Genomic DNA, 16,457 nt, shown 5'->3' with positions numbered 1-16,457 from the left:
CTAAGACCCTAATCATACAGGTAGTCAATTCTGGACACATTAAATTAGCCATAGCTGTGAGTGTGCATGCAAGTGTATGATATGGAAGAAAAGATGCGGCAGGGCTAGACACATGGCAGTGTAATCCTTGGCTCTAGATAATGGTCAGTATTGAATCCGAGATTATCCAAGTGCAACTAACTCTGGGCAAGACCGCAATCCATATTGTAGCTTGCTACAGATCCCCCACCATGCCCCAAGATTCCAACTCCTCATCTCTTGATACACTTGAAAATATTAGGGTACAACCCAACACGCAAATAATGGGCAATTTCAACTACCCCACCATTAACTGGAGAAACTACTCATGCACCAACTCTTTTGCTCAACGTTTTCTGGAATTCATAAATTCCAATGCCTTGGATCAACTTATCCACACCCCCACCAGGGGCAGCAATATCCTAGACCTGGTCATTACCAACATGGGTGACCGGTGCTCCACACCAGAGGTCAATTCCTCGTTGGTCAAATCAGACCACAAGCTAATCACCCTAGACATCCCGCCCCCACCCCCCATTAGGGAAACCACCATAAAGAATTTCTCCAAAGCCAACTTCACGCTTCTTAAGACAGAAGTGGCAAACTTCACGACACCCATGCAGATGGACAATAGAGGTACGACTGCTGAATCCTACACAAATGCACTTTATAAGCACTTACACGAGTGTGTGGATCATGCTATCCCTAACGGAACCAAGATGCCATCCTCCAAAAAAAGGAAGCCAATCTAGTAGTCCTGCAACACAATTTTGCTCTGATGGAATGTAGATGCCTGTAGAATGAGACTGTGCTGTGAAGCTATATCCCAAGCTAACATGGGTAGTCTGCAAAGGGGTCCGACCTTGTTCCTCCCTTGCCTGTTGAAGTATCACATGACTGTGGAATTGTCTGTAATCACTAGAAGAGGTCCTGGGGGCCAATAATGGTTTTAGAGAAGTAAATATCTTGATCAGGGCAGGCATTCTCATTTATATTTATTTGCATGCATCTGTCCCTGGTGTACCACACCCCCTGAACTTTTACACCACTTGAAATTGCTTGCCAAGCAAAGTCTGAATCATCTGAGGTGATGACTGCTTTGGAGCAGGGAGGGATAAGGGAAGACCTTGATTTAAGGATTTCTGCTGTCTCCACAAAGTGTTTTTTTTTCTGACAAACCCCATTACTGGGATCTAAAAAGATAGAGGTGTTGATACTGGGACCAAAGAGATTTCAGATAATACTGTACCTTTCTCATCTGGAGTCTTGCCAGGGGTAACATGTGAGTCACAGATGCCATGACAGTCCTGAAGTATTCCACTGTAGTGATCGAAGTCAAAGTGGAAAACTTTATAAATAGATCCAAATAAAGATCTGTTTTTCTTGTGGAAGAAAAGCTGTTGGAACTGATGTTAGTTGACATCCGAACACAATCCTGTGTGAGGGAGTCAAGACAGGTTTTTGAATAATCACTTGGGATCCCAGCTTGTGTAAAGAGATCTTTGACCTAAGAGAGCGATCTCTGACATTTTAAAATGACTCTGCAAAGACAAGCAAGTCATCTAAATCCAGAAAAATGTGAATACTATGTAGCCTGTAATAATCTATAATTGGAGATAGATTCTTTGTGAGCATTCTTGGTGCAGTGGACAGTCCAAATGTAAGGCAGAGAACTGAGAAGGGTGTGTGTGTGCACGTGCGTGCGATTGCATTAAGAAATGCTTGAAGTCTGGATGAAAAGGGATGGGATAAGCATCATCATCAGCAAGTCTAGTGTTACCAGGAAACTTGAGGAAGAACTGGTAACTGGACGTGATGTCGTTTTGAATCTGGATGCTATCACAACAGTTCTGCACCTTTCTTTCCAAAACTTGTGTTTCCATGTATTTTCTTTCTTTTTTGTGACTAAGCACATACTTTAATAAAACCCACCTGGGAAGGAAAAAAGTACAGTTTTGTACCTACCATAAATGTAGATGTTAGTGTGTCTTCACTGCTGCAGTCATTACACTTGGGTTATCCTGCAGTCAGGCGGTCCCACAGTCGGCCAGAGTTCCAAAGTCTTGGTCCGGCGTCGGTTGCTGTTGTCTCTTCCCTGACGTCAGTGCGTCAGGGGTATATAAGAAGCAGCCAATGCCATTTTCTTCATTTTTTTCTTGCCCCAGATGTCAGGTGCCCCCAAAAAGATAGGCAAAACATACTGCTTACAAAACATACAGCAAGGTAAAAACAAAACCTTCAGTAAACCAGCAAATACACCACATAGGTAGAATGGTGTAGAAAATTATAGATAAGACCCAGGTAAGAAAGAGGGGATGGCGGGTGAGTAACCATGACTGCAGCAGTGAAGATACTTGAACATCTACATTTATGGTAGGTACAAAACTGTACTATGTTCATCGTGTTTCACTGCTGCAGTCATTACACTTTGGTAGAATTCCAAAGCTGAGTCAGGGTGGCTGGTGCTATACAGGATTTGGTGCGGCTATGAGGCCCTGCAGCACTACAGTGGCAAAGCCAGCTCTGGATGTAGAGTAAAGAGGCAAGTGATAATGCTTGGTAAAGGTGTGCACTGAACTCAAATTGCAGCTTCCAAAATGTCTTTGGTAGGTACTCCTCTAAGATAGGCAGTAGAAGTTGCAGTTGCCCTGGTGGAATGTGGTCTAATGTTAGATGGTACAGGCTTCCCATGTTGTGTGTAGCAGAACTGGATACAGTGTCCTATCCACTTTGAAATGGTCTGCTTTGAAATAGCCTTTCCCTGTGAGCTTGCAGCATAAGATACAAACAATTGTTCAGTTTTTCTGAAAGCTTTTGCTTTGTCCAAATAGAAGGGCAATTGCCTGTGTATGTCCAAGGAATGTAGAATTCTCTCCCCTTTATTCTGGGGATTTGGATAAAATGTTGGCAAGTGAATAGTTTGGTTAAGAGCCACAGTGGATACCACCTTAGGCATAAATGAAGGGTTTGTTCTTAGAGAAACCCTGTCTTGGTGGAAAATGATGAAAGGCTCCACTGCCATTAGCGCCTGTAGTTCTGAGACTCTTCGTACTGAGGTTATTGCCAATAGCAGAGCAGTTTTCCATGATATATATTTTAATTCTGTTGAATTGGCTGGCTCAAAAGGAGGTAAGGTGAGTTTTCCAAGACAAAACTGAGGTCCCAAGTAGGAGTTGGTGCTCTCTGGGGCAGTCTTATGTTTTTAGCCCCCCTGAGGTACTGTTTTAGCAATGGATGAGAAAATAAAGGAGGATCTAAAAGGAGGATCTGTGTTGTAATGAGCCGAAATGCGGAAGCGTGGATCTTAATGGATGAGAAGGACAGCCCTTTGTCCAGCATCTCAGTTAAGTATTGTAGTATTGGAGGAATGTTAGGGACAAGAGGGTCAAGACTTTGAGCCTGGTTCCAGGCACAGAATCTCTTCCACTTTTCTGAATAAGAATTTCCTGGTGCTAGGCCTCCTGGTCTCCTAAATGACATCCATAACAGCTTTAGATAGAGGTGTTGTCTGTTTGGCTAATGAATCTGCCATGCAGCCAGGGATAAGGTTTTGAGCTGACTGTGCAGGATCTGATTGTTTTGCGGAGTCAGAGGGTGTGGAATTTGAGGCAAAATCCAAGGTGGGCCTTGAGCCAAGTTCTTTAAGATTGGGTACCAATGCTGGCGTGGCCAGTCTGGCGCAATCAGAATCATCTGTGGTTTGTCTTGTCTGGCTTTTGGGAGTACCTTTGAAAGGAGAGGCAGAGGTGGGAAGGCATAAACTTTTAGGCTTTTCCAGCTGAACGAAAGAGCATCCCACTTTCCATGCTTGTGTGCGATAAGTGCTTGTACAGAATTTTTGTAGTTGACAATTCAGTGGTGAGGCAAAGAGATCTATGTCCGGGCACCCCCATTTTTGTATTATCATGCTGAAAACTTGTGGATTTAATTTCCCCTCGTGAGGATCCATAATGTTTCTACTTAAGTCGTCTGCCAGAGTATTTTTCTTTCCTGGCAGGAATTGTGCTTGCAGATGAACTTGATAAGTTATAGCTGTGCTCCACAAGGTCATGGCTTGTCTGCATAGGGTGTAAGAAGGAGTGCCCCCCTTGCTTGTTTATGTACCACATTACGGTGGTGTTGTCTGTCTTTAATAGTAATTGTCCCGGATGCAGAAGGTCCTTGAAAGCTGTTAGGGCATTTTGTACAGCTAACATCTCTTTTTGATTGATGTGAAGATGCATTTGGCCTGTGGTCCATTTGCCCTGAATACATTTTCCTGCCATGTGTGCTCCCGAGGCATAATCCGAAGCATCTGTTGTTAAAGTCTGCCTAGCTGTGGGAAGAGTGAAAGGCTGACCCTTGTTGAGGTGACATGCCTGTGCCCAACATCGAAACTCCTGTTGTAGGCAGGGAATTAGTGGTAGTACTGTTTCCAAGCTGTGAGAGTGTCGAGTCCAAACACTTTTTAGGTACCATTGTAATTTCCTCATATGCAGTCTGGCATATGGAATTAGTAGAATGCAGGATGCCATGAATCCCAAGACCTGCAGAATTTTTCTTGCAGGGAGTTGGGACTTTGTTGCCATCCTTCAAAAATACTGAGTCAGTTTGTCCTCATTTGTCTGGCGTGAGATAAGCCATCTGGGCCATTGTATTTAAGATGGCACCCAGGAATATTATCTCTTGTGAGGGCACTAGTTTTGACTTTTCGTTTACTGTGTACCCTAAGCAACTTAATAACTTTTTTACAAATGCCAGATGCTTTAGAAGAACGTCCTTGCTCTCTGCTTGAATCAGGCAGTCCAGGTATGGATATATTTGAATTCCTTTTTGTCTGCAAAATGCAATTACTGGTGCCAGGCACTTTGCGAAGACTCTGGGTGCAGCAGATAAGCCAAAGGGCAATGCAGAGAATTGGTAGTGCACTGAACCAGCTATGAATCTGAGGTATATTCTGCAATTTTGTCTGATAGGGACATGCAGGTATGCCTCTGAGGTCCAAAGTAACAAGCCAAGCTTTCTTGCCCAACATGGGAAGGAGCTGCTGTAGTGTCAATATTTTGAATTTCGGAACATCCAGGTAAGTATTTAGAGTGGAAAGGTCTAGTACGGGTCTCCAGGCTTTGTCCTTTCTAGGGACCAGGAAGAGTCTTGAGTAAAATTCTTGTCCTTGTTCCTGCCATGGTACTTTTTGAATAGCTCTCATGTCCATGAGGGCTTGATTGTGTGGCAGGTCTGGCATACCTTTTAGCCTTGGTAAAGTGTGAAAAGTGGGACCTGTAACCTTGAGACACAATATTCAGCACCCATTTGTCTTGGGTGATTGTTTGCCAGTTTTGTGAAAAAAAGTGCTAGTTTTCCCCCTAAGGGAGCTGCCAAAAGGGAAAAGTCTGTCATTGTAAGGGGGAAGTCATTGGGACAGTTTCCTGTAAGGTTGTGACTTGTCCTCACCTCCTTTTGGGGTTGAAGCACCCCACTGTCGTGGTATGCAAGAGCCTTGGGGCTGAGATCTGCCTCTTGGGCGTCTGTATCTGTCTGTATCTGCCTCTTTGTGGCCTGTCTGACACTGGAAAGGACCAATTTTTTGTAGGCCAATTCCAGCTAAATTTTGGTGGCTGTACCGGTAAGAAATCCTTCACTGTTTGCATAGATTTTGCCTTATCCCCCATTTTCTTCAATACCTCTTCTGCCTTAACACCAAATAAAATATCTTGCTGTAAAGGAGCATCCAATAATTTTGCCTTAACATGAGCTGGTAAGGTTTTTGTTCCTTTAACCAAGCATGTCTTCGAATCACATATCCTGTAACTGCTGCTCTACAAGTAGCTTCTAATGAACCAAAACCACACTGCAAAGTATGCTTTCCCACTTGTGCAGCTGCATGCAATAAATCCTACATTCCCTTAAAATCATGTTGTTCTGCACTTGTGCTCATTTTCGGTTTTAACCGAGACAGTAAATATTGTTGATATTTAAGCATGTGAAACTGGCAGTTTAAAGCCCTTACTGCCAAAGTTGCAGAGGTGTAAACTTTCTTCCCCCATCTGTCTAATGCTCTAGAATCCCTGTCCAAGGGAAAGTACAGTTTTTTACCTATCAAATGTAGATGTGAGAGTGTTCACACTGCTGCAGTCATCACACTTGGGTTATCCTGCCGTCAGGCGGTCCCACAGTCGGCCAGAGTTCCAAAGTCTTGGTCCGGCGTCGGTTGTTGTTGCTTCTTCTCTGACGTCAGTGCACAAGGGGTATATAAGAGGCATCCAACGCCATTTTCTTCAATTTTTCTTGCCCCAGATGTCAGGTGCCCCCAAGTAGGTAGGCAATACATATTGCTAATAAAACATGTAAAAGGAATAAAAGGAATACCTTCAGTTACAAGCAAATACACCACAAAGGTTGTACAGGATAGAAAAGTTCAGCTAGGTCAGAGGGGATGGAGGGAGGGTAACCTGGACATCTACATTTATGGTAGGTACAAAACTGTACTATGTTCATCGTGTTACACTGCTGCAGTCATCACACTTGGGTTGAATCCCAAAGCCAAGGATGGGTGGTGGAACTAAACAGGGTTTGGAGAGGCTAGTAGGCCCTGCAGAACTGCAGTGGCAAAGCCAGCTCTGGTTTTAGAGTATAGAGGTAAGTGATCGTGCTTGTTGAAGGTGTGCACTGAACTCCAAGTTGAAGCCTCCAAATTGTCCTTGGTTGGTACCCCTCTGAGGAAGGCTGTGATGTTGCTGTAGCCCTGGTGGAATGGGGCCTAATGTTACCAGGTACATGTTTCCCATGGTGTGTGTAGCAGAAATGGATACAATGTCCTATCCATTTTGAAATGGCCTATTTTGAGATAAGCCTTTCCTTGTGATCCTGCAGCATAGGACACAAAGAGCTGGTCAGATTTTCTGAAAGCCTTAGTTTTATTCAAGTAGTAATGTAATTGCCTGTGAATGTCCAAAGAGTGTAGGAGCCTTTCCCCTTTGTTCTGGGGGTTTGGATAAAAGGTGGGCAAATGAATGGTTTGGTTTAGGGCCACACTGGATACCACCTTTGGCATAAAGGAAGGGTTAGTTCGTAAAACGACTCTGTCTTGATGAAAAATGATGAAAGGCTCCACTGCCATTAGGGCCTGTAGCTCTGACACTCTGTGCTGAAGTTATTGCTAGCAGCAGGGCAGTTTTCCATGATAGAAACTGTAGATCAGCTGTAAAAGCTGGTTCAAAGGGCGGTACTGTAAGTTTTTCCAAAACAAAATTGAGATCCCAAGTTGGTGTTGGTGCTCTCCAGGGCGGTCTTATGTTCTTAGCCCCTCTGAGGAACTGTCTTAGTAATGGATTTGAAAATATAGGAGGATCCATGTTGTATTGAGCTGAAATAACCAAGGCGTGGATCTTAATGGATGAAAAGGAAAGTCCTTTGGGCAACATCTCAGTTAAGTATTGAAAAATCTGAGGAATATTTGGGACAAGGGGATTTTTGCCTTTAGCCTGGTTCCAGGCGCAGAATCTTTTCCATTTGTCTGAATAGGCTTTCCTGGTGCTGGGCCTCCTGGCCTCCAGAATGACATCCATCACAGCTTTAGAGAGAAGATTTGACTGGTTGTTTAGGTAATTTGCCATGCAGCCAGATTTAAAGTCTTGAGCTGGCTGTGTAGAATCCGATTGTTTTGCTGAGTGAGCAGGTGAGGAATTGGAGGTAAATTCCATGGCGGGCCTTGAGCCATGTTCCTTAGTATTGGATACCAGTGTTGGCGTGGCCAGTCTGGAGCAATGAGTATCACTTGTGGCCTCCCTAATCTGGCTTTCAGCAGCACCTTTGCCAGAAGAGGCTGTGGAGGAAAGGCATACACAGTCAATGTTTTCCAACTGAATGAGAGGGCGTCCACTTTCCAAGCTAGTGTGTGGTATGTCCTTGTGCAGAATTTCCGTAGTTGGTAGTTTTGGGGGAAAGCAAACAGATCTATGTCTGGGCTCCCCCATTTTTGAGTTATCATTGCGAATACTTGTGGATCTAGTTTTCACTCATGATTATCTATGATGTTTCTGCTTAGATCATCTGCCAATGTGTTTTTCTTTCCTGGCAGGAATTGTGCTTGTAGTTGAACTTGGTATGTCAGTGCTGTGTTCCACAAGGTCATTGCTTGCCTGCATAGGAGGTAGGAATGGAGTGCCCCCTTGCTTGTTTTTGTACCACATCACTGTGGTGTTGTCTGTCTTTATTAGGAGTTGTCCTGGATGTAGGAGGTCCTTGAAAGCTGTTAGGGTATTTTGTACAGCTAGCATCTCTTTTTGATTGATATGTAGATGCCTTTGATCTGCAAACCATTTGCCCTGAATACACTTGTCCTGCCATGTGTGCTCTCCAGGGATAATCCGATGCATTTGCTGTTATAGTTTGCCTGGCTGGGGGTAAGGCAAAAGGCTGACCCTTGTTGAGGTGACATGCCTGAGCCCACCAAAGAAACTCCTGTTGAAAGCAGGGAATGAGTGGAATTATCATTTCCAAGCTGTGGCTGTGTTGAGTCCATACGCTTTTCAGGTACCATTGTAATTTCCTCATATGCAGTTTTGCAAATGGTATTAGTAGTATGCAAGATGCCATGAATCCCAAGGCCTGCAGAATTTTTCTTGCAGGGAGTTGGGTCTTTGTTGCCATCATTTTGAAGTATTGAGTCAGTTGTCCTTGCTTGTCTGGCATGAGATAAGCCATCTGGGCCGTTGTATTTAAGCTGGCACCCAGGAATATTATGTCTTGTGAGGGCACTAGTTTTGACTTCTTTTCGTTTACTGTGTACCCTAGGCAACTTAATAGGTTTTTGACAAACGCCAGATGCTTTAAAAGAATGTCCTTGCTTTCTGCTTGAATAAGGCAGTCGTCCAGGTATGGATATATTTGAATTCCTCTGTCTGCAGTATGCAATTACTGGTGCCAGGTATTTTGTGAAGACCCTGGGCGCAGTAGATAAGCCAAAGGGCAGTGCAGAGAATTGGTAATGGGTTGAACCCGCTATAAATTGGCGGTATCTTCTACAATTTTGTCTGATAGGGACATGCAGGTATGCCTCCTTGAGGTCCAATGTTACTAGCCAAGCCTTCTTGCCCAGCATGGGAAGCTGCTGCTATAGTGTTAGCATCTTAAATTTGGGTACTTCCAGATATGTGTTTAGAATTGAGAGGTCCAGAATGGGTTTCCAGGCTTTGTCCTTTCGGGGAACTAGAAAGAGTCGAGTAAAATCCTTGTCCTTGCTCCTGTGTTGGGATCTTTTGAATGGCTCTCATGTCCATGAGAGCTGATATTTGCTTTTGAGCCTCTGCCCATTGATTTGGTGGCAGATTTGGCATTCCTTTTCCTTGGCAAAGTGTGTAAGTGGAATCTGTATCCTTGAGATACAATATTTAGGACCCATTTGTCTTGTGATGCTGTGCCAGTTGTCTGCAAAAAGTGCTAGTTTTCCTCCCAAGGGAGCTGCCAAGAGGGATTTGCTCGGCAGTCTGAGGGGTAAGTCATTGTGTTTGTCTTCTGATAGTTTGAGATCTGTCTTCTCCTCCTTTTTGGGTTGTGGCACCCCATTGTCGAAGCTGGTAAGAGCCTTGTGACTGACCTCTGCCCCTTGGAAGTCTGTATTTGCCCCTCTGTGGTCTGGCAGAAGCTGGAAAGGACCAGTTTTTGGTTGGCCAATTTCTGCCGAAACGAGGGGGTTGAACCCATAAAAAATCCTTGACCTTCTGCATAGATTTTGCCTTATCCTCCATTTTCTTTAAAACCTCTTTGCTTTTACACCAAATAAAATATCCTGCTGTAAAGGTGCATCCAATAACTTTGCTTTAACATGATCGGTAAAGTTTTTTCTTTTTAACCAAGCATGCCTACGTATGACAAAAACCCTGTCACTGCTGCTCTACAAGAAACTTCCAATGAATCAAATTCACATTGCAAAGTATGGTTTTCCCACTTGTTCAGCTGCATGCAACAAATCTTGCATTTCCCTGTAATCAGGCTGTTCTGTAAGTGCGATCATTTTTTGTTTTAATTGAGACATCAAATATTGTTGATATTTCAGCATGTGAAACTGGCAATTTAAGGCCCTCATAGCTAGAGTAGCTGAGGTATATACTTTCTTTCCCCATCTGTCTAGTGCTTTAGAATCCCTTTCAGAGGGTACAGGATTTTTAGCAATAGAGGCCTTAACACCTCTGGGACCCTGGGAAATGGTTTCTGGGTCAGCCAACAGGGCTTTTATATAGGAATTTGTGTGAGTCAGGGACTCTGTAGTATCTGTATGGTTTGGCTGGTGCAGGAGGTAGTGAATCTCGGTTAAGGCTAGATTCTGAATAAACATCATCCACAATGTCTAACCCGGGTGGAATAGCAAGTGGTCTGTGCTGGGGTAGTAAAAGGAACTCTCTGAGCCTTTTCTTAGAATCAGAGTAATCCTGGCCTTCCCAGTGGAAATGTTCCCTCATGGTATGTAAAGTTTCCCCAAAAGAGTAGTCTTCTGGGGGAGATGCTGAAGGGATAGACTCTTCAGCATCAGAGTCTTCATAAGGGGGAAAAGAATATTCCTGTTCCTCAGAAGAATCTGAAGAAATTGAAACCTGGTCAGAGGAAGCGTAGTCCTCCTGTCTTGGCCTTTTATCAGGAGGGGGATGGGAACCCCTGATTAGGGTAATTAAATCTTCAGCCATCTTAAGCATCTGTTTCTTAGACATGGGGCCTTTTACTGGAGACTGCTGTACAGTCTTCTTTGTTTTTAAAGGGGTTTTCAGCTTTGCATAGGATTTAATAGTGAGAGTGTAGTCTGTCTGAAGACACCTTCTGCAACTGAAGGCATTTCAACTGCACCGGAAGCTCCTTCAGCCATGGAGTCGGAAGAACGTAAAGGTTGTGGAGGCCTAGCAATCTCTGCTTGGGAATCGGATGCCACCTGGGGTTCTAAATCAGCGATAGTCAGGGGCTGCGTAGGCGCCTCACTGAAAACCAGAGAGCAAGCGGCTGGCCTAGCAGGGGCCTCGGAGTCTGGTTTGGGTCTCGGCTGTCTGTCCTTATCTTTGCGTTTTTTATGCATTCCGGTCGTCGGTTGCTCCGATGGCATGGTATAATTAAATTTTCTACCAAAATAATGTTGGGCGAAATAAAACAGACGTTTAATAGTACGTTTGTTAAACCTAACACAAAACCGACAACCTGCGACCTCGTGGTCTGGGCCTAGGCAAGGAATACAATAAGAACGAAAGTTCTTGTGAGGTATTTGCTTCCCACAAGAAATGCAATTGTTAACTTTTTCTGACATCGGACTGAGGCAAGAAAAGGTTCCCCAATGGGGTACTTGGCTTTACTGAAGACTTCGGTCTGAAATTCGATTTGAACATCTCAGGAGTCGGCCAACCAGCACTTGCTAACTGCTTCTGCTTCGGGCACCGCGCGGCAAGAAAGACTGGGGAAAATTGCGTCGGATGCCTCTTATACACCCCTGGTGCACTGACGTCAGGGAAGAAGCGACAGCAACCGTCGCTGGACCAAGACTTTGGAACTCTGGCCGACTGCAGGACCGCCTGACGGCAAGATAACCCAAGTGTGAGGACTGCAGCAGTGTAACACGATGAACATCTGGATTTTTAGCCGTGGAGGCCTTTACCCCTTTGGGACCCTGGGAAATAGTTTCTGGGTCAGCAACAGGGTTTTTATAAATAAATTTGAGAGAGTCAGGGACTCTGTAGTACCGGTCTGGCTTGACTGGAGCTGGGGGTAAAAAATCTGGATTTAAACTGGATTCAGAGAACACATCGTCCACAATATCCAAAACTGGTGGAATAGCAAGGGGCCTGTGCTGAGGCAATAAAAGAAAGTCTGAGCCTTTTCTTGGATTCTGAGTAATCCTGGCCCTCACAATGGAAATGCTCCCTCATGGTATGTAAAGTTTCCCTAAAAGAATAATCCTCAGGAGGAGAGGCTGAAGGAATTGATTCTTCAGCATCAGAGTCCTCATAGGGGGGTAAAGAGCATCCCCGGTCTGAAGAGGAATCAGAATATAATGAAACCTTATCAGAAGAATCATAGTCTGTATCTTGCCTAGGCCTTTTATCAGGAGGGGGATGGGAACCCCTGATCAGAGTAATTAAGTCTTCGGCCATTTCGATCATCTGCTTTTTAGGCATGGAGGCCTGTCCAGGTGAATACTGTACTTGCTTCTTTGTCTTTAATGTAGTTTTAGACTTGGCTGTAGATGCAATGGTAAGTTGTGAAGGTCTGAAAACACCCTCAGAAGCAGATGCCTGCTCAGCGGCTCCAGACCTATCTGAAGGATTAATCTCCATAGGCCCAACACCTTGAGTATCCAGAGGCCTAGGCAACTCCACGTGGGAGTCGGTCGCGGCCTATGGCTCTGAGGTAGCGGGTGTCAGGGGCTGCGAAAGGGCCTCACCGAGAACCGGCGACTGGCCTAGAAGAGGCTTTGTCGTCAGTTTTGGGCCTCTGATGCCTGTCCTTATCCTTATCTTTGCATTTTTTGTGAATTCCGGTCGTCGGTTGTTCCGACGGCATGGTATAATTAAACCTTCGGCCAAAGTAATGGTGAGCAAAATCAAACAGACGTTTAATAGTGCATTCGTTAAATCTAGCACAAAACCGGCAACTGGTGACGTTGTGATCTGGGCCTAGGCATAGGATACAGTAAGAATGAAAATCCTTATGGGGGTATTCGCTTCCCACAAGAAATACAATTATTAACTTTTACGGACATAGGTCTGAGGCAAGAAAAAGTTTCCCCAACGGGGTACTTAGCTTTACTGAATACTTTGGTTCTGAAATTCGAAACTGATATCTCAGGAGATGGCCGACCGGCACTTGCAAAGTGCTTTTGCTTCAGGCACCGCTCAGCATGAAAGGCTGAAGAAAATGGCGTTGGCTGCTTCTTGTATACCCCTGACGCACTGACGTCAGGGAAGAGGCGACAGCAACCGACACCGGACCAAGACTTTGGAACTCTGGCCAACTGCGGGACCGCCTGACAGCAGGATAACCCAAGTGTAATGACTGCAGCAGTGAAACACGATGAACATCTTGCTCTATCACTCCTTGGGACAGCATGTGATGAACACGTGAGGTGAAAACAGAAATAGTCTGATCTACAGGATGAGGAATGACCCCCTGGAAAGGTGGAATTTCCTTCCAGTGCTATCTATAAAACTCAGATTAATGACTTTCAGAATGAATTTGGCAGAAACAAACAATGCTGTCAAAGACAAAAACGGAGATTAAGACCTTCTGGAAGAGAAAAAGGGCCAGGGTGAGAGGGTCACAAGGTCACTTGAATATTCATTCCGACTTGGGGTGTCCTTGATTTTGACAGTTTAAAGGACTTTTTTTTGTTACCTCCTTGCCACTTCTTAGAAAATCCCTTGGACAATTTGGAAAAGGAGAGATTCCCTGCATCAGGTTGCCTCACACCTTTTGATCACCTCTGCAGCATAGGGTCTAATCTATGTTTTATCATCTGGGAGTTTATAAGTGCGCAGCCAAGAACACATCCGTAAAACCATGCTACTGGCCATAGCCCTGGAATTAGTATCAGAGTCATATGCATGGAATTAGTATCAACAGAGTCATATGCACACTGCAAAATGATGAGTAGTGACCTGTGCAATACAATAAACTTAACTTGTTAAAGCAGATTTTTCTTGACAAGAAGAAACTGTAGATGAAACCTTCCTTATATTGCCATAATCTTCAAAATAAACCCTCAACACATTAGCCTGACAATTTAAAATTCTGAAATTCAAAGCTGCAGAAGTATAGACATTTTCCCCACACTTATCAATTTTCCAATCCTTATTAGAAAAGGACTGCAATTAAGTGCTTAGCAGCAGAGATGTGAACTAAGGCTAAAGATCCCGGGACAGGTTTGGGAGTAGTGTATAAAACTGTAAAAGACTACATCCCTAGCTGCCTTAAGGACAGCTGGCTGACCATCATGAAAATAGCAGGCAGCAAGACATCCTCTAAAGCAGACAGGATAGGAGGAATGGGTGTAGGTTTGGAAAATCCTTATTTAACAACTCCTGCAATTTTGAGGGACTGACAAACCTCAGTGTTCTCCCACTGAAAATAGGAATAATTTCAGAGAAAAAAAACGTCCCTCACAGAGAGAATCAGAAACTGAGCTCTCTTCAAAGTCCGAATCAGAAACCGGAGGACAAAACCCTGTATCTGTCCCTTAATCTTGCTATTCAGACTCAAAATCTTGAATCTCTTCAAGAAAGGAGGCATCCTTTTTTTTTTTTTTTTTTTTTTTTTTACCAGAAACTACTCTGCAAGAAAGTTCAACAGTCTAAATTAAACCGTTAGCCAGTCCCAGTAAACTACTCCTACCCAAAGAAATGTGAGTCGTAGTAGATACATGCTAAAATAGGCCAGCGGTGTTAATTCCCCATGGATAGGAAATCTTCCCTGTTCCCCTTCCCAAGGCTGGCAAAAGTGGTTCTCCCTTGCCTATTGTTGTGACCTGAACAGCCACAGAGGGCATGGCTAACCCCAGTCCATGGTGGCTGTAGGTGATACACCAGAGGGATTTGGGGTAAAAGGGGAGTGGTCAGAGATGCAACAAATTGTCACAGCAGAGTCACCCACCTGTGGTTGAGGCAAATTGCTAGCCTACTGGAGGAGGCAAAAGCTGTTTTGCTTAAGTTTTTATTTTTGTGGATGGAAGCAGGACAGACTGTGGAACTGAATTTGTTCTAAGTTCAAGCCGAAAATGGTGTCTCTATCCTAGGAAAAAACGAGCAAGAATGTCAGTAAGCTATCGGTCCACAAAAGTTACTATTTTGGGGGCTTTGACAGTAAACACACAGTAAAAAAAGCAATTTCAAATACTATGGCAGCCCCACAAGGTTAAATTATTTGCTGTGGAGAAATTCTGCTTATTTCAGTTAGAAAACACTGACAGACAGAAAACAAGTGCTCTGTTTAAAAATATTTTACAGACCTGAAGCAATCAGTTAAAAAAAAATGCTCCTAGCTTTAAAATAACTTTTCCGAAGGGAAAAGTAATAAAACTAAAAAATAAAAAAATGGAGTTTTGTTTCCCCAAAGGGAACTTATCTACCCAGCTATGGAAAGCACAAGCAGACAGTCTATCCTTAAAAGCCTTCTTAGACTGTACTCTTCGGTGGCAGTTAAGCTCTAAAGGGCTTCTCGCCCAAACTTGCCTTAGTCAGCTCAGCTCGAGCTGCTTGACATGTTTGGGCATGTGCAAAGTACCCTGCAGTTTTGGAAGCTGGCTGGCTGTTATATACTTGACAGAACATAACCTATACAGCCAAGACTACTGCAGCAGTTGAGCAATAAGAAGATAAACATTCCCAACCAAGGGAGCGATAAAGCATCTGTATTCCTAGCATGGCTGCAAGGATATCTTGAAGACTTTCAGCTTTCTTGTTTTGAAAGAAGGTGAACAAGTCTACTTGAGGTGTTCCCCACATCTAGATCAAGTCCCAAAAACTTGTACATGGAGCTTTCACTTCTGAGGGGCCTGTTCAGGATCTGTTTCGTATGTCTGCCACAAGGTAGGAAGTCTGAAGAGTCTGAGAATGTCAGCTCCCAGGCCATCATTGCTAATCGGCAAAGAGGGCATGACTTTATGTACCCTCCCCCCCCTTGTTCATATACCACATCACAGTAGTGTTGTCTGTGACCATTCGAAAAGGACCCATAGTCCATAAACAGTGAAGAACTTTTATGCCATTAATCACTGCCAATATCTCTTTTACGTTTATATGTTTTGGCATGTCCCAAGGACCCCACAAGCCTTGCACTTGGAACTCTTATGGATACAGCTCCCCATCCAAAAATCTGAAGGAGTCCATCTGGACAGACTGGACTGGAGTCTGGAGAGAGAAAGGGAGCCCTGGATTCAGAGACTGTTCTCTCCCCACTACTGCAGGTTGCAGTTCACAAATCCCAGTACCTGGAAATCCAAAGGAAGTCTCTGGGTCTAACAACTCTTCAAGTGTGACACCAAAATCCAACACAAGGATACACTAACCAGTAGTAAAATACACCTTTTTGCTCTGGTTCTTCTTGCTACAACAAGGTAAAGTTTACTACTAATTCTTGAAGTGCCACTGAATTTTTCTCATGTGTAGTTTGGCTAATGCTATCATGAGGATTACTAATGCCATGAGGACTAGAATTTGGAGGAACTCTTGCAGAGGCCGCATCTAGAGGAGAGAAATCCAAGAAAATGCACTGGTAAGCCAAGCACTGGTCTTCTGCCAAAAATGTCATCCTTTTTACTGTACATCAAACACCTGAGGAAAACAATTCATTGAGAAGGGACTCAAGGTTCAATTTGAAGCACATAGGAAAGGAGGGATGCAACCTTGCTGAAGGAATCCAAGCACCTGAAAACAGAATATGCACAAATCAGCACGTCATCATAAGGAAAAATGTAGACTTAAGGTTCTGCA

The sequence above is a fragment of the Protopterus annectens genome, chromosome 6.part0, assembly GCF_019279795.1.
Source record: "Protopterus annectens isolate FY-2018-M chromosome 6.part0, PAN1.0, whole genome shotgun sequence".
Lineage (NCBI taxonomy): Eukaryota > Metazoa > Chordata > Ceratodontiformes > Protopteridae > Protopterus > Protopterus annectens.
Note: the sequence above shows the minus strand (reverse complement) of the source record.